This window comes from Mesocricetus auratus, unplaced genomic scaffold (genome assembly GCF_017639785.1).
Source record: "Mesocricetus auratus isolate SY011 unplaced genomic scaffold, BCM_Maur_2.0 Super-Scaffold_100676, whole genome shotgun sequence".
Classification (NCBI taxonomy): Eukaryota; Metazoa; Chordata; class Mammalia; order Rodentia; family Cricetidae; genus Mesocricetus; species Mesocricetus auratus.
The window spans coordinates 51,718,557-51,742,294 of NW_024429266.1; the positions used below are offsets into that span (position 1 = coordinate 51,718,557).

The 23,738-nt window shown below is 36.7% G+C and overlaps 1 long non-coding RNA gene across 1 annotated transcript in view; it reads right to left on the minus strand.

The window, feature by feature from the left end:
- LOC110341502 overlaps positions 1 to 23,738 on the minus strand; it is a 45,018-nt gene that overhangs the window by 12,114 nt on the left and 9,166 nt on the right. Inside the window, exon 2 of the long non-coding RNA XR_005874008.1 lies at positions 950 to 1,099. This is a non-coding gene — a long non-coding RNA (uncharacterized LOC110341502). The remainder of the gene's footprint in view (positions 1 to 949; positions 1,100 to 23,738) is intronic.

Here is a 23,738-nt window from a genome sequence, read left to right on the forward strand (position 1 = left end):
GATATTACGGCCATCACACAGATAGAGATTATAACATTTTACCCTTCATTTTATTCCTCTTACATACAACTGTCTAGTTCCAGCCTGTCTGACTACTTAATGAAGTTTTGTTTTGTTTTTTTGGTGCAGGCAGGGGATGGTGGCTTTACTAAAAACAAGTAAAACACAAACTATTGTATCTTTGGGGATACATTATATACAGAGAGAACTGTAGACAGTTCTGAAATTTTGGATATGAAGGAAAATAAAAATAAACAGACAAACACCCTGCTGGGAACATAAAACAGCACAGAGGACACACAATAATGACCCTCATAATTGAGATTGTCATGTGTCTTATTAAAGGCCGTCATTTACCTAGATGTCTCTCTTGATAAAGATGGTAAGGTGCTTTGCAGATTCTTGTACAAGCATGTTTTCAAAGCCTTGCTGATCTATTTTCTTGTGTGTGTTGCATCATTGGGTCCTTCAAAGGGCTTCGAGGGTTACTTTTATATTTAAAAAAGCATGAAGATGAAAGCTGTCATGTGAGTGCAGCTTTGCATTCAGTGGCACCAAGATGCTTATTAGAACGGCCCTGATGAGACAGTGGGAACATTTCCCGCATGCCGCTCCTCCACTGTGTACTGAGGTGCTCTGGCTGCTGGCTCACTTAAGTGATGCAGCCTACATTTAACAAAAGGACAGTAAATAACATAAATTATAAAAGACATCTGCCAATGAGAGCAAGAAAAGGGAGAAGAAATGGGAGAAATGGGATGGAGGGGGAAAAGAGAGGAAAGAAGGGAAAGAGAGAGAGAGAGAGAGAGAGAGAGAGAGAGAGAGAGAGAGAGAGAGAGAGAGAGAGAGAGAGAGAGAGAGAGATCATGGAGACATTGGGTCAAAACAGAAAGGAAACTCAACACAAAGAGAACAAAGTGTTTCAAGTGAGCTCAAAGAAATGACGTACCTTGATCACATCCTAATTGTAGAGTACAGTGAACCAACCTCTACGTTTCACAGAGACATGCACATTGCTGTGTTCCTACTGGATTGCCACTGAACATGTAGATGGAGTTGCTTTCAGCCTCCTTCATGGATTGGTTCTTGTGTCCAGAGCCTATGCAAAACAAAAATGACTCTCTGTTGAACTCAGGTCATATCGAGCAAATTATCGTAAGTTCTTTCTGATTCATTTTTTTTATTTAAATTAGAAACACGCTTGCTTCACATGTCAATCCCAGCTTCTTTCTTACTTTTTATGAAGATGACTTTCCATCCATCAGTCCATAGGGATTGCTCACTTTTACCATCTTACATTCTGCCTTCTTCATGACTAGTTTTAGTCCCAAAGATCACCAAAGTTCTCCACTGCCATAAATACACCTTTTCCAGTAACAGAAGACCCTGGTAAAGGTAAACTAAAAATGTTGGCTATCTCAGCCTCTGAATTAATTATCAGGATTGGTCTTCTCTGCAATGCATTTCCCACACAAAAAAGCATCTAAAATATTTTTAAATGCTCCAATTAGCAATGAAATGTACCTTCATTCTAAAATATCTTAAATATGTTAGTTTTGTTTATATCATCTCATTTCTTTAAGAGAGGAGCTTACCTAGTGACAGCATGTTATTTTTATGTCATTCTTTTAGCCTATCATCATTGTTGAAGTTGCAAGTTCTCAAAAATAGATTTTGTGATTCAGCAATGTGATATATTCTTTTAACTGGGCTAGAGGCAGGCAAGTGACTATAAAAGAGTTTCCTTTCACTAGTGAATTAGAGAATCCTAGCAAATTGGAAACAAAGGAAAAATAATCCCCCAAATAAAAAAATAGTTTCTTATTTGTTTGCTGACTTTCTTAGGTTTGTCATTGTGTATTTTTTATTTAAATATATTTATATTACCTTTATTTCCAAAGTCTATGGCTGTCTTTCTTCAATTACTATTATTTTTTAAATCTCATGCTTGTCTCCTTCCCAGAACAAGCTGTTTTCATTGTCTCCTGGAGCTGAATTCTGGGGGCCTCTTAGGATGCAGCTAAAGAGGAGAACCTGTTGGCTGGCAGTGTGAGGAAGGGTACCAACCATTCCACACATCCTCCTGACACAGGCCATCTGGGGTGGGAGGAGGATGAAGAGGCCTGTTTTCTGGTGGGAAGTTTCCTATCATGCCATTCTACCTCAGCCCGTGTCACTCGGGTTAGTAGACTAATGGTCAAGGGAGAACAGGGAGAGTCAATATGTATGAGTAAACATGTGGGGTACACATTAAGAAAATCTGAAGCAGAGTATTGCACTCTGGGTCATGGAGATGATGAAACATTATGAAATGTGCACACACCCATCAGCACAGCAGTGTTCACATTTCAGAGCTCTGGGCTGGTTTGTGTCAATGGATGCAAGAGGGAGAGAAAGCTGCTTAGCACGCTGTACACTTGTTTTTAAACAGTAAAATATCTCACACCCTTTCCCCTTACCACAGGAATTTGCATTTAGAATAGAATGTTTCCTCCAATGATTGCTCTCCAAAAGTTATCTGTAACCTGCAAAATCCTTTATATTCTAGGCAGGGGAATTGAGATGTCATCAGGGAAAGGTTGCAGCATGACTGAATAGAGAATAAAAATTATGCTTCCAGACAAACTGGTGTTTGTTTCTCAAAAGCATATTGACATATAGGTAGAGTATTTTAATACCATACATGAAGTGTCAATTTTGCTAATATTATAAATATCTTTTAAAATATTAAAATACACAACTCCCTCCCTTGGACATGATACCTGCAGTGTCCTGAACTGTATATTTTTGTGAATAGAGAGTTTATATAAAATATTTTAACAGCAGTGAGATTTAGCTAATAGTTTCGTTATCCTCCACAATATTTCATTTTGGATTCTGAAATATTTGCTAATCTCCCTTTCTCACTCTCTCTTCCTCTTTCTCTGTTTCTACAGGCTAAAGAAATTTAAGAATTGTAGGATCTTGGAAAAACTATAGAAAAATACAAAATATGTTCATTTGCTTGTTTTTTAATTTGTTGTAAAACATTTTTAAAAATTAAAACATCGTTAATGCACTTTCTTGGTCTATTACCCCTGACAGCTGCTATTCATTTTATCTTAGCTTGTTAAAGGTACATTCACATTCTTTCTTAAGTATATTAAGCTAAGTTTTCTGCAAACATTGAACTCATTTTCTGAGTAGTGTGGATGGGCATCCAGGCAGACTAGTAGACAAGCACAATCTTTCTCAGGAGATAGATTTTCTTTGTCTCCCCATCCTGGCCTTTGCACCTACCTTTGCCTGGCATGACCGGGAGGCCAAGCAGATGGCCTTTGCTGTGGAAGCAAGGGCTCTGGGCCCATAAGACAAAACCTACAGGCTTGGCAAGGCTGATATGCCAAGGTTTCATCTCTAATAAGGTACTCGCTGTCTCTCCAGTAATGACATCCTGGGGCTGCTAGAAGTAGATTCTTTCCACAGGAAATACACTCATAAGAATTTAATACTATTTTGCTAAACCTTAATTCAATAAGGTTTTAATTAAAAAATAATATCCCTCTTACTTTGTAGACCCAGCGTCGATTTCTCCTTACCCAACAGTCATCTATGATGAATATCTCTTTAAAAAGCTCTAAAGTAATTTACCTTCATAACCACGTGCTTAAACAAATAAAACATCTTACCATTAGATGTCGTTTATACTGAAATACTTTTAGGTTAAATAATATTTGTTAGGTTTTGATGCAATCAAGTGAAATTTCAATCTTCAGAGAGATTCAATCCTGCCTCATGGAGACTGCACATGTGTCAACTTTCAATTTTTCTCACCAGTGTTTTACACATGAAATCTATTTTCCTTGAGAAAATGGAATCTTTGTGTCTTTGTCTGGAAGGCGCGCTGTGCTCAGGCGTGTTCTGGCAGAAGCTGTGACTGCCAAGGTCCTGGGGGAGGGGTCTGGCAGTCATTTGTCAGCTGTCCTGCATCTGTAATTTCTGGCCACTCAGCACTATCAGAGGGTCTTAGAAAGAGGCGCGAAGGGTGGGGGAAAGAGCTTGTCATTGATGAAAGCCAAATCCCGAATAACTGCCTGATACTGATGACTGAAGGCAAAGGGAGAGCATGAAAAATTTTTATTGTGCTTTAGGAAATGGCTTATTTATGAAATTGCACATGGTAACATTTTCAGACCCCACTCTAGAAAGATTCTGTCCATATTGTGTTACCAATTTCACTGCTTTTACCACGGCAAGGGCCCAAGAAAGAAAGTATTTTAATTTTCCTCTGGTGGCTTCTGGGTATTTCTGCTCTTACTCCCTTGTACCAACACTGACAGCACAATTAAACATCTGCATTTTAAAATTGAATTTTCTCCCCTGACCATTTTGCTTTGCTTCTAAAATTTCCAGATGTTTTGGGTTCTTTATGATTTTAATGTATGCAAATATATTTGCTCATATTTTAGAGAGGAGGGAGTAGAAGGAGGGGGGACACACGCACTTCAAGGGGCAGGGAAGCATATACAAAAACAGGCTAGATGGACTAACCAGATGTTTCCATAAGAAAAGCTTTGTAACACTTCAGGCAGTGTTTTTCCTCTTTGTAGGTTTACATTAGAATACATTTTGTCTCTTAACATTTTACTATTTTAGTTGAATTTTCCAACTTAGTTAAGTGAGTAGAGTTCAGAATTCACATGGTTCATCTGCAGACGACCCAAGCATATACATTTGTCACCTCAGTGTCTCACAACTGGGTTGAAGCTGGTTTTGTCTTTTCAGGCTTTTCATTTCAGTAAGAGATCAGAAGTTGTAGGGCAGGAGAAGAAACACATGCATTCCAGCTGAGCTTGCTGCTTTGTAGGCATGCTAAAGGGCTGGTGAGTATCTTGTCTGAAGTGTCTGAACAAGAATTACATGAGTGTCCCTAACATTTTAAGAAAATCTGCTTCCCATAACTAACAGGAAGCTGGTAAACAGACTCCTGCCTACAAGTGAATCGCCAACAGTAACAGAAAAAGAAACTGGGAAGGCAGCAACTGCAGTGTGGGATACCCAAGTGGTTCAGCACAGAAATACTTGGAGATGTGCACTCACGTAATCCTTGGGTGTAAATGAGTACTCATTTTCCATTCCTGACTGTTCAAGCACATTTTTGGCATGTGCAGCCATTTCTCCCACTTCATTATCTGCCAGTGATTTCAGGACCCTGACACGGTTAACAGTCACAAAAATGGCAAGGAATTATGCAGGAAGACAATACATTTGAAAGGTATTGTTTTGAGATTTTTAAGGTCCATACTTAGTGTACCTTTTAGGAAATGGTAATAGCTAGTAAGGGAATGTGTGTACATGTAAAGCGTTTGGGGAAGTGGATGAGTAGATTTACAAGTCTTGAACTAAATGCATCATTAATTAGACAGATAACAGGGCAGGGCGATTGACCCACTTCTGCTCAGAGCTCTGGGTTAAGCCCTCTGAGAATTGACAGGTCTTTATCTTCTAATTGTATCAAAAAATGGGCACTGTCTGATCCCAGTCATGACCTTGAAAGCAGCAAACTGAAGTGATGTGTGGTGTCCTTATTCTAAGGAAAGTTTAAAGTCAAACTAAAAGTTCGAAGTTTCAAAAATGTAACTAGATGCTTAATTTATCTTTCATTTTTATAGTGAAGTGTTTCATCTCTTAAGTAAAAAAAAAACAAAAAGCAAAAACAATTAAATCCTGTAAGGGAAATGTGATCCTTCTGAAAATGTTAACTATGAGGCTCAGATCAATCAATGGTGGATTTCTGACTTTGTAAAAAGAACAGGAGAATAAGGAGTGCTATCAAAAGCAAGGGGCAGTTTCGCTCATCAGGTCATGTATTGTGTCCTATCGTGTGAAAAAAATGCATTTGGGCCATCCTGCCACAGCAAAAGCCACACTTCCATGGTGCCATGGAACTTCAGCCATTTGCTCTGTTAGCTGCTCCCAGGAAACCATGTCTTAGCTCCAGAGAGATAAAAATTGACATTGTTCTTCGAGGCAGAGTATGTGTAATGCACATGCACATGGCTGACACCGGGACTAAAAACCTTGTTATCTTAGCCAAACCTTCAGTAATTACATCTTTAAGGCAGGAAAATGGTAGGAAAAGTTAGCTATGCCTAATTGTTTCCGTGTGTTTGTGTGAAGAGAAGTGAATATGTGTCTCCCTTTATCTCTCTTGCATCTACATTTACTGTGCAAGTTGTAAGCAATGAAATGAATATTTAAGAATAGTTAAGTTGGAACAAATAAGAATACAGTTTTGTGAAATTTTAGATAATCTAGAGATGAGAAATAATACAAAAATTCAAGTAATTATAGTTAAGGTGAACTTTCTTAAGGAATAGATTGACAATGTTTACCATTGTTTGGAGTAGAATTCTCTCAGATCTCCATAGACAGATACATAAAAAACAGATTCATGCTCTTTCTAAGTTGATGTTTTAGAAAGCATAAAGTACATCCCATTTGTTTTTAAAGTAGAGATCTTCTTGGAAGCTTGTTAGCGATAAACTATAACATTTATAATTTATTAGTTTATATATTAAATATAATTTTTACACAAAAGCAGATGAGGGCTGGAGGTGTAGCTATATAATAGACTACTTCCTATGTCTGGATTTGGATACTCTAAAGTTAGTGAAGGGAGAGGAAAGAAAAGAGGCAGAGACCAGAGGAAGAAGGATTTTAAATGATCTATTTTTGAAGGTTAACTCATCCTACTATATGCTCATGCTGTGATGTGTAAAGATGTTCATTTGTGAAAATGATTTGTCCTAAGAAAGATGTAGGTGCTGTTAGTGCGCAGTGGAGTAGTCAGAGCCACTGAGATCTGGTTAGGCTGGTTTTTTGGGTTGTATAGAACCCCTGATTAATGTGAAGATGAATATTTGCTTCCTTTAGTTGGTTCCCTCAAAACATAATTGTTAGACCCTAGAACTGGCTCATGGGGAAATTTTAGCATACTTTAGAAAGAGAACAATATCCGGGCAGTGGTGGCATACACCTTTAATCCCAGCATTCGTGAGGCAGAGGCATGGGGATCTCTGTGAGTTGGAGGCCAGCCTGGTCTACAGAGAGTGCTCCAGGACAGGCTCCAAAGTTACACAGTGAAACCCTGTCTTGACAAACAAGCAAACAAAAAAAGAAAGAAAGAGAGTAATAAAGATCCCTGTGCAGAACTGTCACACAGTCACTAAATCACCTTGCCTGTACAGGAAATTATTAAGAATTTAGTGATATTTATGGATGTGATCAAACACTAGGGATCTTAGGTAAAGGGAGTTGTTGGATCTGGAGACCAGCTTAGTTTCCAGGTGAGTTCCAGGCCAGCCTGAGCTACGGAGTGAGATCTGTCTCAGAACAAAAACCAACAAACAAAATTTGTTTTACTTCTTGAAAATATGTAGAAGAAAACAGTGCTATGGAGACATGAATTCAATGTTATGTATTCTCCTGGACTTGGACAAGTATTTGTATCAAATGGGGCCATATGCATAGCTCAGTGAGGGGGTGATTGACTAGGATGTGTAAGATCCTTGGTGGAAGAACTAAGATCCATGAGGTAAAGTCGTGTTAGTACTTGGGACCTGGTGTCTTAGCACAGTCTCAAACAATACAGACACATGACACTCTCCCATTTGCTCATGCCACCAGTGTGTGACAGATGATTTCTCTGTTTTGTTTTCTATCTTTCTTCCATTTTTCATTAGGTTTTGTTTTCGTTTTTGTTTTTGGAAACCTGCCTCAAAAGCACCTAGACTCTGCTTCCTGAGTTTCGCCTCTGCCATTTGGTCATGGATAAATTTTCTTTAATAGGTATTTGAAAGAGATAAAAATGCTTGAGTATAGGAGGAAGCTGGCAAAATTAACTTTAGGACCAATGTAGTACATCTGGTACAGGATGGATTTGCAGTGCAAGCTGCATGGCTCCTGCGGTTTGACAACCATGAACTGGGAACCGGAAAACCCTCATTAACAGATCTCACAGAAGAGCAATGAACCAGCTACAACATTGGTGTCTTTCAGATAATCCAGTAGTTTGGACAGTCCCTTCCTGTTCCTTCTAAAGATCTCTTATCATCAAGCGAACATCTAAGACTATCTCACAGTTCCTCAAATAGGGATGCTCTTTCAAATTCTGGAGATCGTTTTGTCTTGCATTTCTGTGTACTTTAGAGACCACTTCCCTATACATTTCCTGTCATTGTCATTTTCTAAACATTGTAATCTGTAATACAAACTGAGCCTACAGGAAGAAAACACGTTATTTTTGTAATATAATAATGTGCTAGCAGCAGAAACTATTAACGTCGAGGAGCAACATCTTTTCAATCATGAATCAGCGTTGGTTACAATGGACCTACATTGAAGTAACAATTAAAATTTTATGGGCAGTATAATTATACGTCCAGAATGGACACATAAAGTGTCATTAAATGTCAGAATATCACTGATTTTCCCATGATAAATAAAAGAATCTACTCAAGATATATTTTAAAAATTGTCTGCCTTACAATCAGAACGAGACAGTGAGCTATCATTGTTGCCAATCAATTTATTCTTTCTGCTTCCTCTTTCCCACCATTTAAAAAGAGAATCAAATCCACTTGGCCACACACAGTAAACTGTGTTTAGAAATTGTAATTTTAGAAAGAAAATGTATACCATTTGTCTCAGTGGCTTAACAAGTATTCATAACACATCCCAACCTTAATACATTAAAAATACTAAATCTTGGACTCTTGTTTATTTATTTGTTCATTTGCTTAAACCAAGGTCTATATGAACACTTCAGAAAGCAATTTTAACTACAAGTTAAATCTAAGTAAGAAACATGAATGTTGTTCAAAAATGTCCCAAATTTAATAACTTTTGGATTCTCTGAAGAGTCTGTGGAAAATCCAAGCACACATGAGTCATCTCAAACTCTACTTGCCACCTGGTAAATGACTTATTGAAAATTTATTCTCACATGAGCATTCGTTTCCCTTAGCAGAAAACCAGAGAATGTGCGGGCAGCTCGTGAATGGAATGGGTGCTGCATCACTCTGCGTGGGATGCAGCCGCTCTAAGTTTTCAGTTCCCCTTTCAGGGTGATATAGGCATGCCTACTCCCACCTAGAAACCAGAAGCAGGCAAAACAACTCTGCCTGCTTCTAGCATTTCTTTGTCCCCTGCCTGAGTACCAACCAATCGCTCTTAAAACAGGCGTGTGCCTAGTTATCTGGCAAATCCTGCTTCATTGGTTATCACATTTCATAGGGTAGGAGGAGCAGTCATTTTTAGTTAGTTATATCTAGGAAGAAAGATGTATTAGAAGAAAAAATATGTCTCTTCTCTCTGGTTTACTGTAAACATTTTCCTATGGTTCTTTAGCAGGACAGAGTGATAAAGCCAGAATCACTGTATAAGCGAGAGTCCTATAATTCATTATGTTTACAAAGAATTTCTTCATTTTCATATTATGTTACTAGTTTCTCATCTACAATCTAAGAAGTATTTGCTCATGACCTAACATCCTGTAAGAAAGTATCTTCTATGCTTGTTTTAGGCCTAGTAAACTTAGACTTAAATATTTAAAATATTTGTGGTTTTAAGAGATAGAATGTTTCGATGGAATTGGGACATGCTGGACCCTGATCTGGAAGAATGTTACCATGTTCTATTATCATCCTACCTCTACTCACTGGAATCAGGACAGAAAAGTTCAACTCATCTATTATCTCCTCAAATTATATAAAATTTGCAACAGTCCTTAAGCATGCTGAATTTCATGAACATTATCTCCAAAAAGACAGAATTGAGCATCAATAGCTTTGACAGAACAAGTTATTACAAACTGCTTTTTAGCAAATTTGTGTGAATCCACGGTGGTGTCTCCACAGCAAGATAAAGCACTCATTTTCCTTCAATTAGATACGGGATCATTAAAGACAAACTGAGTTTTCATGAAAACAAAGCAGACACACCTTGTAACCAATGACCCTGTTCACAGAAAATACCCAGTGTGCTCTTGGTTCTCCTTGGTGAGGGTGCATTCCTCAACTGATGAGGTTCCCTTCTTATTCCAGGACAGTCCTTCCCCATTTTACTAAACAAAAATAACCCCAAGAAGAAGAAAGTAAGAACTTCCCACTCCTTGCAGTCTTCTGTCTCCCACACTTACATACTTCCTCTAATCAAGGTTCAAACAATGCTAAGGAAAGTATTTGTTTTAATATAAGATTAGAGGAAAATATCCTTAAGGGAAAAACAGAACACATCATTACTAGAGCAGCAAAGGGGTTAAAATTATCTCTGAATACTTAAAAGGTGTTCACTTCACTTCCTTTAAGAATAAGCCATGGGAAGACATTATTAGACAAGCAATTATTTAGCTTCTCATAACTAATGGAAAGGGTTTTCTGCCTGGTTACATTGAACTTCACTGATTATTTAGAGAACAAGGTTTGTACCCAACTCTGTCATTATTCCTTCTCAGCCAAACAAATGAAGGCTGTGAATGGTGCACAGTGCATTAAGCTTCCATAGGACAATGCTTGGAAAAAGAATTAGCCTTTGACTCAGGAGGCAGATTCTACATGAGTCAGATGTGAGCCTAGTGGAGTGTGTGAAGTGAACGCCGTGGAGGAAAAATAACTCAGTTTTATGCGAAGGGAAGACTTTACTACTAGTATCTACATTTCCTGTTTAAGAAGTGAGCAATTATATCATGTTCTATCATGCTAAACACCAAAATGTCTACGAATTACTAAAATTTTATTTAATAATAAGAAGAAAAGAATAGACTCAGACTCTATAGTTCTGATAATATGCATTCTTTAGTACAATATAGTCATCATAAATGAATTTATGAATTTATTGATGTGTTGAATATCGGCATGATTGGTTAAAGAGGTATTTTGAGACAAAAATATGTCCTTTATTAAGAATAAGCAAATGTAAGAATGACCAGGACTCGCAAGAACCTTACATTTGAACATTTAATGATATTAATGTTTAAATTTACATTAGACAACTTGTTATGTGTATCTTTGGATACCCTTTTATGACTATGTAAATCTGAAACGTGTGTATTTAAAACCCAAGTAGCACAGAAAACACAGCTCACAAAGACCAAGAATGGCCCTGTACATAATATTTACTAAAGGTCCTCAAACTGACTTGCTAAATGGAATTCAAAATATAGCTGAAAATCATTATGCCCATCTTTTCAAAACATATTAACAGTTCTTTATAAAGCCAACCACTTAAAAAAATAAACTTTTTTTCTAATTCTACTAAAATACTTTATACATTAAATCAAATCTCTTCTTGGATATGTAGAATTGAAAAATAAGTAAAATTTGGTGGACAGAACAGTATCCTTGAGCTACGGGATCTTGCCTGACTTGTGACACAATGAATGTTACCCTGACCTCTCAAAAAAGCTAGGCTAATCCTGACAGTGAGCTCTCTGGAGAGTAAGTTGGAGAATAATTATCTTATGAATATAATTCAAAGGAATCCTCTCATAAAGGCAGTTTTAAAATCTACATCAGATTGAATCTTACCAAACACAAGTCTTAGTGAAAATTACAAGCTTACTGACAATTTAACTGTATCCAGGCTCTGGATATTTCTCACCATCTCCACCACTATTCACCCTGGTAAGCACACTATTTTAAGCAGGCTCCATGATAGACCCTTACTCAATCCTTCTGGGCCTGCTCTACAAGCAGCAGTCATAATGTCTGTTGACAATGAAGATAAATCACATAGAAACCTGTTCACATTCTTTAGAAACTTAAAAAATAATACACCAAATCTTAACCATAGCTCTAAGCAACCTACATGACCTCCCACCCCAACTTGTTCATTGTATAGCTTCCTACCTCTTCATAGTCAATCTCTATTGATGATGATAGCCTCTTTACTCTTGCTCATTAGCCACAATGACATTTGTGTTTCAGGACATTTGTACTTTTGTGTCACAGGTCTGGAAAGAACTTTTTGAATTCATGTTTTGTCGATATCCTTTCATTCAAGACTTAGGTCAAATACCCCACCTCTCGGGTACATATTTCTTGATATATATGTGTATAATTTCACAGCTCTCCTTCACCATACTTTGCTTTCTCTTCTTAGTATTTATGCATATAGGATCATATTCTAATGGGTGTTTATGGTGAGCTAGGAAGTTGCTAACCATTCATTTATCATTGTCTCCTCAGCAGCAAGAAGAATGCTTGGGTTTAAGTATGTGATCAATAAATATTTGTTGGATGAAAAAGAATGACAAGCAACCAGATACAGAATTATGTGCATCACAAGAACTCTTTGGCTTATTTATTTCTTGAATTCCATAGCCATCTCTTCTCCTGGTCATATAACGGTTCTTCTTCTTCTTCTTCTTCTTCTTCTTCTTCTTCTTCTTCTTCTTCTAAAGCCTGATTCCTTCCTATGATTTATATGATGAGTACATTTATATGATTTGTACTTTGTAATGTTTGATTGATTGATGCCATTGTCATTTGTTGAGTACAGACTTACAAAGTCATGGGAATTAAGGAAAATGCAATTTATATAATATAAATCAAACAATTCCTACCTGATTTTCAATTACAGAGGAAATTTTTATTCAGACTTTTGAAATAAATAAGGCTGTTTGACTGCTATCATTCAGGCAGAAAGAACTTGGTGCTCTCAAAATTTCTAGAGATAGTTCCATCATCAGATTTCCTATTTGATGTCTGCAGGCTTTTTCCCCTTATTCTTTACCCATTAATTCAGCATTTCAATAAATATTCAATTGGCTTTCACTATATCAAGGGCATACTGTTGAGTAAATGAGAACTCCATTTACAGAATGACCTTCAAAAGATGATGAGACAATACAAAAGGAAAACATGGTAAGTATCCAGGACAGAACAGAGCATTAAAATTATTGGAATTCAAAGTAGGGATTCCATTGGGCAAGGATGGATATGGGTGATGCATCTAGAGTGATTCCATCTCAGTTGGACTGTATTTCACGTTCAAAAAGTAGTAAGGAAAAGTAATTTCAATAGGAGGAAATAGCGAACTTGAGACGTATATGGAAAGACAACAATAGCTCCTCCACATAATGAGAGGAAACCTTGGGCTGTGATTGTTTATATACTTACACTCTCTATAGAAGAGGATTCTAAATCTTCTATAAAAGCTACATACTCTTGGATATACAGTGGATACATGCTTAAAGTGGAAAGATTTCTATTGTTTTCTCTGGTTTATAGTTTAACACCAAAAGAAATTCTCATTGACCAAGGTCAATTAGAGAAGTCACTAAATAATATATAGAGTCACTATTGCAAGCAGTGGCCTCATTTCTAGCTTTGAGCCCTTATAGATAGAAATGATATAATCTTTAAGTTACTCTTTGCATTTGTTGTAATCAGGGCATGAGCCATATACACGGTCGCTTCTTAAATGTGTTAAAGCTATTAGAGTTTGGCTTCCACAGTGAGATATGCATCTGTGCACGCACACTGAAATGCTTACACTGTTTTGTGCACCCAGTGAGTACAAACCTGAAGAACTTGTTAAAGATCCTTGCAGAAGACTGCTCTTCTATTTTGGAATTTCTAGTGAAAAATCAACATTTTATTATCTATCTGCAAATAGTTGTGACTTCACTATAAGTTTCTTGATCTGTTCCAATGTGTAGCACAAGAGAGGAACATACCATGAACTAGAATTTCAGCACTATGCAACACACACACACACACTCACACGCACAATCCCTTCCTTTTTAGTTGCTTTTTAAATGCTGTTGTGGAAACTGGATTGTTGGCAAGGCAGCACATCTAGGCGAGTTGTTGAAAGCTCCAAGCATCATTAGCCTTTAATGATACAGGCTCCTATGAAGTCCAGGATGACTAGTGAGAGTTCTTCCCATGTAGACTACAGGTGTGTTCTATACTTATAGACTATAGCATTCTATTGAGTCTGAAACCACACTGAATGATTTGAAAGTAAGGTCAAAGCTAAAGAGTGAAAATGGCTCCTTGTTCTTAATTATTTCATTAGTACAAACAAGGTTACATTTCATGCTCAAACCCCAGTATCTCAGGTCAGAAAATCTGTAGTAACTCATGTGAATGAATTCCTGAATCATTTTTCTAAAAGACAAATGTATCCTTTCATACTTTGGTTTGTAATCTTCAAAGGACTGTCAACTGCCTAATGGAAGTACTTGGGAGGCAGTGCTGTACAGATGAGTCATCTGCAGTAAAAGAGTTAAAGGGGATTCCCAGGAGAAAATAATCTGCTTTGCTTGCTGAGTTTCAGTTTGAGGAGGGGATACTGTGAAAATGCCTCTGTGAATACATGTGTTATGAGAAGTCAGTCAACAGGCTGGCCTTACGCTCACAATGCAGCTCTTCCTGGTGTCCAGCCTACACAGGCCTACTTTATAGATTCTGGTCTTGACAGCACCTACAGTCCTTTGAGCCAATTCCTCAGCTCCACCCCAAGTAATATTTTGTCAATTTTGTATCCTAAAAATCTGAATGCAAGCATCTTCTATGTCTTAAAGATGTCTATCTACGTACCCATAAGTTTCTTTTGATATTTGAAAACCTTAGGCAATCTGTCCCATACTCCTTCTTAAAATTATTTTATAACTCAGCCTATAGTGTTAGTCTTCCTAGTGTTCAATACTACCATCTCTTAGAAGTGCTTTGAATATTTAGGCAGTGGTAGTGCATGCCTTTAATCCCAGCACTGGGGTGGCAGAGGCAGGTGGATCTCTGTGAGTTTGTGGCCAGCCTGTTCTACAAAACTACACAGAGAAATCCTGTCTTGAAATAAAAGTTATTTCTGTCTTCTGCAAACTAAGTAATATTGCACAGTAAAATGACCTGGATAGAGAGGTCCTATTCTTGGGATAGGGCATGAATTATTAGACATCTTTACAGAGTAAGAATCTAAAGGAGTAGTTTTTTGACATAACAAAATATTTTCCTAGATATTTCCACACATTCTTTTATTTTAAGTGTCTGTGTTAGACAATTTTCACAGGACTTTTCTTTTAGTGTGTTGAATAGTAGAGTGTTTTTAAAGGCTATGCTAAATCTGCCGAGGTCAGGAAGCTTGTTTTTATAGGTGTGAATAGTTGTCTGAGGGAACAATCCTGCTGAGGTTGCTTTGGAGGGAGGACCAATTTGTTTTGTGTCTGCAATTCGCAGTGCCATTTCTTGTAAAAGTAGGTAGGTCTGGGTCTCTAGTATAAAATTTCAAATGCTCTTTAATTACGATTGAAATTTTGGGAACCACTTCAGTTCTCCTAGCTAGAAAAGCCACTCCTTATCATCCTTTGTGTGTGAATTGAAATTCATATTTTTGTTTTTCAACTCAAAAAGGCTTTTTATACTTTATGTCTCATTCAATTTCTATAGATATCTTTATGAGGAAATGTTTCTTTATCCTGACTTTTTATGAGTAATGAACTCTACCAACCAACATTTTTAGTGCTTCCATTCACTCTGCCTCCGCACTCTACTTATTTGGTAATAATGAAGTTTGGAAGGAAAAACTGGGCTCACGGGCATCATGTTTCCATATCTTCTTTCTTCTCTTTGCTATAACCTTGTCTCTGTGTCTCTTTCCTTCCTCATTTTCTCTTTCCTATATACAAGTAACTGATCAGTCTCCAGAGTGTGTAAGTTCTTGGACAGTCCTCTCAACAGTGTAATTTTTTTCAGTCTACATGCTTGAAGGTAAGAGCCACATTTGAAAATAAGAGCCCCCTGCTGCAGGAATAATGATAGTAGTCTATTTTCACTCATTTTTGCTCTGTTTCAGAGCTTGGTCGAAAAAAGAGGGTCTACTTTGTTACCCCAAGGAGGACAGGTGTTTGAAGCAATACATAGCTTGAAGCAAATGTTTGCTTCTACACAGGAGTTCCTATTGCCAGCATACAGCAACACGTATATCTCATTAGCTTACTATAATGTCTCACTTTCCAAATCTATTCAATAATATGTGTATAGTGGTATCTAATTTAGCAAATTTTTCTTGTTTCCTGTTTTAACAACCCTGATTAGACCTGTTGATAATTAATTCTCATAAAGAAAATGACAATGTCTATGAAAATCATGATAATCTCTAACATAAATACATGTTAAGACTTACAATGTAAACACTTATGTAAGACCTTCCCCTGATCTGATAGGGGATTTAAACTCAACTCTAAACAAATCAAATAGCCTTAATAATGTTATTTTTCTTATATTTTACTAATATTTGTTAATGTTATTGTTACAGAATCTTTTAATTCTTTACTTTTTTGGAACACACCAGGTATCAAGGCAGAGGTTGAAGATTCTTGCCCTGGTCCTATATGATCACTTCTTAACTTCTTCTTAGAATGTTCTCATTAATTCAGAAGCAACATTTCTCTCCAGTAAGACTAAAACATGAAAATCAAGAAAAGATAAAATTCACCCTTTGTGGATACAGCTCAATTTGCATGTGCAAGGCTTTGGGTTCAAGTTCCAGAATGAAAAAAAAATCTTATTTTTCACTACCTTGTCAGTAACAGAAACTCCACCCCACAATAGCATTTGCTGGTCAGTTAGTCAAAATCTCTTGAAACTGGTTGTATTAAGGCAAAGAAATACAGCAATACAGTAAAGAACATAATCCGAGGACATAAAGACCTAACAGTAGTTCAGAGACGGTTAATAAAGAGCAACATTGACACCAAAAGGCTCATTAGGGAAAATCAGCTCTGATGTCAGGAAGGGAGAACACACTCCAGGGAGCGCATCATTGTGGCTGTTACGATCACTATTGGGAAACCTACTGAAGTGTCATTTCCACAGAAACGAGAGAAACATGCAGAATGGCAGAGAATGCTTTTCATGGTACTTGAAATCACTATAAGGTTAGCATTGTGCACCTGAATCTCTCTGTTATCTGTTAGCTATGTAGCTTTTGTTTCTGAATGCCGCAGGGGCTCTGCACATATTTCCAAATCATAATGTCTCACATCTGGCCTCCAACTCATCTGTTTGCTGTCAACCTAAACTTTTATTTCATTTATAAAATAATTTCATGTATTTTAGCTAAGAAACTGATTTTAGCTCAAAATCCTTGTAGTGATTCACATTGGGTGACTCTGAACTGCTTATAAATGCAGCTCTAGGGGTATGATTGTCTGGCATTGATGGGTACCTACACGCACATGGACATAACCCCTACACACACACACACACACACACACACACACACACACACACACACACACACAAACTAATGACTAAACACAAAGAAAAGTGAGAATTGAAACCAGTAATCTAAATTCAGGACATAATAATCAGAATGATGGCCGTGATGCTGTTTACTTCCTGGCTGTGTCTCCTTAAAATTGTTGGTTCAGGGAAACATAACGGACATATGAAGTCATCTTGCTGCAAACATTAGCTCAGATAGAAGTTCCGCTGCAGGGAACAGAAGGTGAGGTCCAGCAGTCTGTTTTGATAAGAAGGACCAAACTTCCTGCAGAAGCACTCATGTCTCTGCTGTTGTTTCCACATCTGTGCTCAGTCATCCTTTAAATGCACATCGAAGTACACAGGCAGATGTCTCATCATAGTAGACACTCATTAAGTCTTTACTAAAGTAAATCATGTGTTCGTGTGTGTGTGTGCAAGTGTGCAAGTGTGTGCGTGCGTGCATGTGTGTGTGTGTGTACTGAATCTTGTTTTCAGCAAAACCATCTTAAGATGAATCCCATTATTATCCTCATATGGAAATGAAGCAATTTTAAAAGGTGACTAAGTGATAATTACCAAGCAGTGTAATATTTAAGGACACATACTAGAACCTAGATCAAGATAAACCTATCTACCTATGAATGCAAATGATTTGCTTTCTTCCATTTTTTTGTTTTTATCTTTGAGAAGTTGGGGAAACATCAAGGAAGTAAAGCATTTTTAAATGCAAGCTGGCATTCACTCTAAGAAGGATGCAGTGCTATCTCATAGTATTATGGGTAATCAATATTTCAATGTGGTGGTCAGATCTCTAATGAGTTCCATTACAGGGAAGGCTGAGAAGGAACACGTTTAAACATCACAGAAAAGCCCATTTACTGTACTTGTTAATATTTCTGCATACTGATCTCTCTTGATACATTATATGATAAAGTATGAACTCTGTATATAATAGTCCATTATTTTTTATTCAGTTAGTTCTTTCACAATTTCATGTGTATGGAATTCATTCTAGCTGCTCTTTCCTTCCACTATGGCTTCTTACCTCCCTTCTGTTCATGTTATCTCCTCTTTACCTACCTGTCCTTTGCCCAGATTCACAACTTTGGTTCTCTTATGTAACTCATTTGTTGTAACCAGGGTCATCTGTGTGACCATTGAATTAGAACTACCTGTTGAAGGCTGGTGGTGTCAACAGGAGTACAAAAGTGCTTCTTTCTGTGGTGCTAAATATACAATTCGTTTTTACAGCAGTTATATTTGTTTCAAGAAGATCATTGGAGGTCAGTCATATTTCCTCACAGCTCATCAGTTTTCTGGTTTTTAATCTACTTTACCTACTCAATATTCAATTAGTCCACCAAAACTGATAAATTGCCTTAAAATATATCATTTTAATACATTTAATACATTTTATAACTGTATGAAGCTTCTGTATAAGTCATTCACTGTAGCTCAGAAGTCCATCCCACATTGCCTTCCGTTCAAATGAAAGGAGTCGCTATAGTCCTTACAAAAGGACCAAACTGAATCTAAGTGCTCAATCAAAAATACCTATTGAGTAAGGCAGTGGAAATTTATATAATTCATGCTCTAATTATCTAAAAATATGTTGACGATATTCTCTTTAGAGATTTCATGGGGTTTTCTGGGGTCAAAATATGCAACTAGGAATATAGAATTGTTAAAACTCTTGATTTCTTTGATTTAATATTTTTCCCCACCAAATTTTGATTTAATCAGAAGTGTGGTGCAACCCTTAAGATCTACCTCGTGACTTCCTAAGCTTTCAACTGAAAACTTCTAGATGTGAAACTCTGACTCAAATCAGCTTCTTTCTTGGAGAAGGCATGTAAGTCAATGCCTGAATATTCTTGTTTAGCCTCTCATCTTTCTAAAAAATCTTGATTGTGGGTTGGATAACGAGCACACTGCAGAATTTTTAGTCATCCACATGTTATTATGATCATGGGTTTCTTTGTCAAGTTTTAAGAAATATGCCAATATTCTCTCATTCATGTAACATTTTATTTATGAAACTCTTGAATTTGAAGCCAGCAAGCTAACACATGTATAGAATCCTAATGAACAGAAATGTCAAGAAAAGACATTCTCAAGATTCTTCAACATGTGCCAAATAATTGAAATTCTTAAGGATAACAAGAGGAATAAATATTCCCAAATCCTACAGTTATACAATAAACACTGAATTATGTGGAGTGTGATTCTTAGTAGCTCATAGGGTTATTGATTTGGGGGAGCTGCTCATCTGACTCTCATCAATGAGTTGTTTTTTCTGTTGCTTTCAGACTTGCTATGGCTTTACTGTGTAACAACTCCTGTATTCTATCTGTCTCACCAACAATGCCTGTCTTCTTTTCTATTGTATACCCTACTAATGAGGAGTGGCTTATTTTGTCTCTTACTCATTTGTAATTCACTGTAATGATATTGGAGGCAGATGGATAGATTCCTCATGCTCTCTAATAATTGGCCAAATTGATGTCAGAGACTTGGAGATTTTCTGGGGATGAAAGTGTGTGGTGCTGGGAATCAAACTCAGGTTCTCTGCAAGAGCAGTATCAACTCTTAATCACTCATCCATCTCTCTGCCCCAGATTCATTTTTGTTGTTGATTTGGGATTTATTTGTTGTTGCTGTTAATGGTTGGTGGTGTTTTTGTTTTTTGTTTTGTTTTTTTGGGGACACTGTTTCTCTGTGTAGCCATGGGTGTCCTGGAGCTCACTCAGTAGGTAGACCAGACTGACTTCAAACTCACAGATCTGCCTGCTCTGCCTCCCAAGTACTGGAATTAAAGGCATGCACCCCTCCCAACCTGCTTGAATTCAATTTTTTTGATGCTTTAGTAATCTCTTGGATTTTTTGAAAGAAAATAATATTGCATCATTTCATTAACTAAATCTCTTGAACACTGAATTTTTACTTAAAATGACTGACCTTCAGTTAAAAAAGAACTATTATTTTGATTAATAAAATGCTATATTTAATGCACACTTTAGCAGGCACTGACAATTTCTAGTCCAATTCAGTTCTTTCTTTAGATTAACATTACAATTAAAAATGTCTTGTAAAAGTATTAAGACCTATACGCTCAAAAGTGAGACAGAAGTAATGGAATTCAAGGCCAAATATAATCATTAATAATGGATTCTGAGTATTTGAGTTTTTACAAAAGCTATTTAGTTTGTATATATTCTATGTTTGTAGACGACTTTAGAAGCACTGATATTTTGGGCACACAAATAGACTTAAGAAATTTGTTGCCGTCAGATTCACGGCATGTTGTGAGTGGTTGTTGGATTACCAGTTGTTAAATGAAAAAAAATTAAATCTTTTACAGGGAACACACTAAAAATAACTTCAACATAGTTAAAACTTTTATATCTTGATAACAGCTGAAGTGAATATTATATTCATTATTTAAATCACTTGATGTCATATTTTCCAACTTGAGCTCCCATTACTCATGCTGCAATCCTGACTTTTGGTATTATTTTGTGTCTGACATTTGAAACTCTAAGTTCAAATCTCTATGGTCATTCCCAGTGTGAGAAAGCATTTGTTCATCACAGTTACAACCTGCACTAAACTGGAGCATAGGCTTAACTAGTAGGAGAATTTACAAGGCAAGTTTTTCACAAACAAGAAACCTGAGCAAGTTTGCATTGCTAAGGTTCAGGGGAAACACACTGGCAAAGTTCTCAACATTCACTCAAGTATTAACTTCCTTGTAATAAAAATTGTGACAATGCCAAATTAAAACTTAGTACATTTCATAATACATTGAAAACACTCATGATTTTATTCTTCCTATTAATATCCCAGTTGGTGCCTGGGAATCCTTAGGTCAAACCATGGTTTTCCAATGGTAGCAGTTGAGGCCTACCCCTTGTTGCTAGGCTACTGAATATTCTCAGATGACCACAGAATCTTGGAGAGTCTTCAACAGCATCCTTACCCGTGAGTGGATGAGTGGCAAGGTTCCCTCACTTCACATGCTTTATCAGCATATTATCAGATATATCTGACCTGTTCATCTATGAGATTTTCACAGATGACGCGTATCCTCAGAACAGCAGTGGGGTCCAGTGAAAGATACACCCCGGAAGAGACACACAGGAATACAAGTTCAGGCCAGGTGACATTTTAAAGAGGAAAAATAATGAAAAAGGATAATGCTGTATAAAGGTGAGTGTGCATTTCAAAAAGATGGAACACTTTTATAACATATAGAGTATTTGGACAGCCCAGAGCTCATCGGTCAGTAATGGTCTAATTGTACTGGCATAGAGAGATGCAAGCATTGCCCAAATTCTGTCAGTCACTGATTAGAAACCAGAGGTCTATAGAGAATAATTACACTGTCCAGGTTAAAAAGTCATCACATTTCTAGAGAAGCATCCTTCTTTGGTGCTTACCAAGGTATTTCCTATTTGTTGGATAAGAACAGTGAGAACCAAACATGAGCATTTTGAAAAAGTGTTAATGAATTTATTGGGACACTGGAAAAACAATCAAAATGGCTAAGTGAGTGACACCGACATGTAATTATTTGAAGTGACAGAATAATGGTAGCTTAAAGGCTAACGGATATAAAGGGCTGAAGAATAAAAGAAAAAATCTCACTATAATACTAGCACATACATCTGTAATTCTAGGGATAAACCGTAAGATGAGAGACTTTAGAAAACCTTACTCTTTAAGGTCCTCTATAATGAAAATATGTCTTTTTTTTTGGTTTTTCGAGACAGGGTTTCTCTGTGGCTTTGGAGGCTGTCCTGGAACTAGCTCTTGTAGACCAGGTTGGCCTCGAACTCACAGAGATCCGCCAGCCTCTGCCTCCCAAGTGCTGGGATTAAGGCGTGTGCCACCAACACCCGGCGAAAATATGTCTTAATAAAAGGCTTTACTATAAAATATATCTGAAGATAATCTTAAATTGACTGTGTAGTACTAACATGTTTTAAAAAGAAACGCCATAGTTGAAGTCATTGTATTAGTTTTCCTGTACATATAGAATAAAATAATCAGTGGTTATATTTAGTGAGGCTTGGATTAACTCTAAGTAGAAGCTAGAAAAAAATGAAGGCTTTTATACTCTTCAGTAATCATATTTGGGTCATGTTAGGTTAATATTTATTACTGGATTCTAATTACCCAATCTCAAGGTAACATGTAGTTTATGAAGGGAAGCATACTCTAGCTTACACGACTACCTGCCTTTAAGCATCTAACCTCAGTGTCTTAGTTATGCCTATTCCATTGAAGTGTTATGGGTTTTGGCTTAAGTTGTAAATTACTACAGATGTCTCTTCATATACTTTGTGCATGTAATTTAATTACCAGGGAATCTATAAAAGAATCCATTCATCTTTCCCATGTGTTTTGAAGTTTTCTGTCTTAGATTTTGTTTGAGATTACACATGAAGTGATGATGGAGATTTATATTCTAATGACCATGCACAGAAAGACGCCTGACAAGCCTGCATAAGAATATATCACCATGTGGCTAATGTACATCTGTAGTGACAATGCTTGGTGAATGCACATCTATAGTGACAACATGTACAAATAAGATACTTTTCCAGAAACACATTCATTTCTTTTTAAGGTGGACATTTGACTACAAATGAAGAAGCCAAAAGAAAAAAAACCCTCAATGTCAGTGTAAGTTTCTATAACTATGTAAGATATTATTGAATTCCCTTCACAAACGAAGCTTAGTGTAATTCTAGGAGTTCCTCCGAATATTTTAAAATAAGGCATTCTTACAATCATCTGCTAAAGTGAGGAAGATGAATAAACTGATGAATGAAGATAATTCTAGTACACGATCCTGTATAAAATCAAAGGAACATGATAAACAGGAATAATGCTATGGCCTTGTTAGCCATGCCTTATGCAACTGGAAACATGGATTAGAACACTGAATTGTAAAGGTGATGAAGGAATGGAAGCCACACATAGGCTTTCTCAGTTTCTGCCATCCAAGAAAACTCTTGTGTCTTCATATTTAATCACTACAAGATTCACCAAATTATAGAAGTGAATATATATCTAATGGCAACCACTTTGTACCCCCTTCCTTGATTTTAGGATGAGTTTTAAGCTAATTAAGAATTTTACTCACAATGTCTCATTTTTTAATAGTTTCTGACATATAACTGATTAAACCATGAGAACAGAGATATGAAAGTTGGCCAACCAACTATAGGACAGGCTTCCATTCTATAGCCAGAGGGAAATCAGAACATAGTTTTGGGGTCTTTAACAGCATTTCAATTTTTTAAAATTGTTTGGAATAAATAAAACAAAACACTAAAGACCATAAATCTTGGTATTAGACACATGGATGTAAATATTATTTTTGCCTTCAATTTTCTGGATATTTTGAAGTAGTTTAAAAATAGTATGAAGTTTTTATGTATTTTCTAGCCACAAGAAACATTTGTACATTACTCC